General features: G+C 42.0%; 1 pseudogene; it reads right to left on the bottom strand.

The window, feature by feature from the left end:
* Positions 1 to 2,591: 2,591 nt before the first annotated feature.
* LOC119806146 lies at positions 2,592 to 2,728 on the bottom strand (annotated as a pseudogene).
* Positions 2,729 to 3,030: the final 302 nt, after the last annotated feature.

Here is a 3,030-nt window from a genome sequence, read left to right as displayed (position 1 = left end):
CTTCAATAATTTCTGAAATGGTCGTAGACATGTTACTGCTGTTTCTGTACTATGTATATTCAAAGTCATATTCTCAGTGTTGGTGATTATAAAATCAAAATATTGGTCATCTTTAAAAAATGTTAAAATGCTGTTTGTCCTACAGTATCATATATCCAAGCCAAAATGAATTTTTATGTACAAATAAATAAGCACATCCATATCCTAACTATTCAAATGATTCTATCTTTAATGAAGGAAAAGTTTATGTATGTCAAATGATTTTTTTTGTTTGTTTCTGAGACAGGTTTTCTTTTCTGTGTCGCTTTGACTGTCCTTGAACTACTCTGTTGAGCAGGTTGGCCTTGAACTCACAGAGATCCACCTGCCTCTGCCTCCAAGTGCTGAGATTAAAGATATATGCTTTAGCCAAGGGTTCTGGTACAAGTTTTAATACCAGCACTTGGGAGGCAGAGACAGGCAAATTTTTATCAGTTCAAGTTTGGCCTGATTCTACATAGTAAACTTTGTCTCAATCATAATACTAAGAATAATCATTTAAAAAGAATAAAAAGTGAGGTTTGTGTAGTCAGTGCCACCTGACCCCAGTTCTGTACATGTCTCGTGTGTCTGTTCTTTTTTATTCCCTGATTACCCATATCAGATTTTTTTGTTGTTGTTTCGGTTTTTGTTTGTTTGCTTGTGTTTGTTTTCAAGAAAGTTTTCCCTGTGTTGCCCTGGCTGTCCTGAAATTCACTTGTAGACCAAACTGGCCTCAAACTCATAAATCCTCCGCTTGCCTCTGCCTCCTGAGTGCTGGGATTAAAGACATGTGCCACCACTGTCTGCTCCAGTCAGGATGTGGGGGCTTTGTCTTAAAGAGAGCAGAACATTTGATTCCCTGGTAAAACTAGGCATGGTGGTTCACACCTGTAATTCAAATACTTGAGAGGTAGAGGCAAAACGATGAGAAGTTCAAGATCATGGTCAGCTCGGATAGCAATGGTAAATTGGAGGAGTTAGAAGTCAGGCTGGGATACCAAAAACCCAGGCTGAGGGACAGCAGAGAGAGACAGACAGTGTTTGTGTTGGGTGTAATGGTACATGCCTTTAGTGTTTGGACCCTAGAGGTTGAAGCAAGAGGATTATGAATTGGAATGAGTCATCTCAAAAACAAGAGGAGAGAAGGAGGAATGTAATGGGGAGAAGAGGGAGACAAGGGAAGGAGGATCTCTGAGGGACAAGGGAGTCATTACTTGGAGCTACAGTGTCAGGGATGGCAGGGTGGGGGAGGAGGCCTCTAAGCTGGGCTCTGGACTCTGAAACAGGACAGTACTGGGAGTCCTTCATGGGCGGAACAGTACAAGTGGAGGAGATGATGAATGTCCAGCCGGGAGAGCCTGATTTGGAGAATACAATAGCTAGTATCTTTGGTTACAAAGATCACATTACTTAAGATGACTTAAGTGATTTATTCCAAGGCTATGTGGGAAAAGGAAAAGAATTTCAGTCATGCAGATTAAGGCTTTGGAGGATATTAAGTTCAGTCTGGGATCTGAGGGGCTGTATTAGATCCCAGGCAGCCTAGAAAAGCAGGTATGCTGTCTGGATGCTTTTCTGGGCTCTGTCTGTATCTAATGGTTCTGCTGAACTTCCCTCTATGCTCCGGAATACTAGCGATTGCCGATTGCCGTCTGCCTCTGGCTTCTGCTGCGTCATAGCTACTAGTCAGAGCATTTTCTCTGTGTACCTTCCAGCTTCTGACTCTGTTATTAGCGACTTATTATCTTTGGAAGAGGAAATTTGATTCTTCTGGTTAATTATTATCATTCCTATCGAACAACCCTCTGGGAGAGCCTGAAGAGGCCAGAGAAGGTCAACCGGACGTCACAGTAAACAGTGGTCTCTGCTTAGAGCAAAGATGGAGCCGAGTAGGCTGCATGCTTGCCTACTGTGTCTGAAGCCTGGGGTTCTCGCACCAGAGCTACAGAAAACTGGGAATGGTGATGTATGGCTGTAGTCCTAGCATTTACGGGGTGAAGAGACTTGAACTTTGGGCCTCAGGAATGCTTGGAGAGAGCTGTGGTATATGGGGAGCTATATTCCCATCTGAGAAATGATTTCACTGCCCATGAGAGGTCTAAGTCATAAAAGTTTTCAAAAGATCATGTAACATCTTTTTTCAGCTTTATCCATTTCCTCTTTATGAAGTCACTGATCTGATTAAGAAGGACTGAACTTGGAGTTAATTTTTACAAAAGAGGAAGGAGGGTTTGCAAAGAAACATTTACATCATCTCATCCAGGACAGCCACGTCAGACTCAACTGTCATTCTTCCCAGCGAACTGGGCACAGTGCTTCAATGCCTGTGATTCCAGCACTTGGGAGTTAGCGCTGGGAGTACCTGTGGTACATCTCCTGCCTAGGCCTTCCAGATACTGAATTTACGGGATTTTTTAAAAATTAAACAAAGAAACTTGTGTTTGTGTACTTGCTTTATTATTATTATATTATAATTTTATTTACTGCATGTAGGAACCGGATGAGGCGAATTACTTTGTTTGGCCCTAGGCAAGTGTCTTTTTATTTATTTATTTTGTTGTTTTTTAATTCAGGAGGTAGTCCCCCACTATCACAAATTATGTAGTCGAGTTTCCCGTATTTGGTATCAGCACAGAGCACAATGGATAAACCTCACTTTGGGAAAACTACCTTCTTGATCATGGTATATCCCCTGCTAGTTAACAGTCTTTGGTCTTCATCTAACCAATTTTGGAAGCTTTCTGATTTTGACAGTGTCTCTCAGCACAGAGTTGGCCTTGAATAGTTTCCTTCTCCAGGTGCTAGTTAGGATCTCAGGGGTTCTGCACCTGGCCCAGTAGCCAGACAGACTCTTTTTTTTGTTTGTTTGTTTGTTTTCTTTTTGATTTTTCGAGACAGGGTTTCACTGTAGCTTTGGAGCCTATCCTGGAATTCGCTCTGTATACCAGGCTGTCCTCGAACTCACAGAGATCTGCCTACACAAGACACTAAGCCCGCATACAGTGTTTA

The sequence above is a fragment of the Arvicola amphibius genome, chromosome 1, assembly GCF_903992535.2.
Source record: "Arvicola amphibius chromosome 1, mArvAmp1.2, whole genome shotgun sequence".
In the NCBI taxonomy this organism is placed as follows: Eukaryota; Metazoa; Chordata; class Mammalia; order Rodentia; family Cricetidae; genus Arvicola; species Arvicola amphibius.
This window is presented reverse-complemented; position numbering and strand designations above follow the sequence as displayed.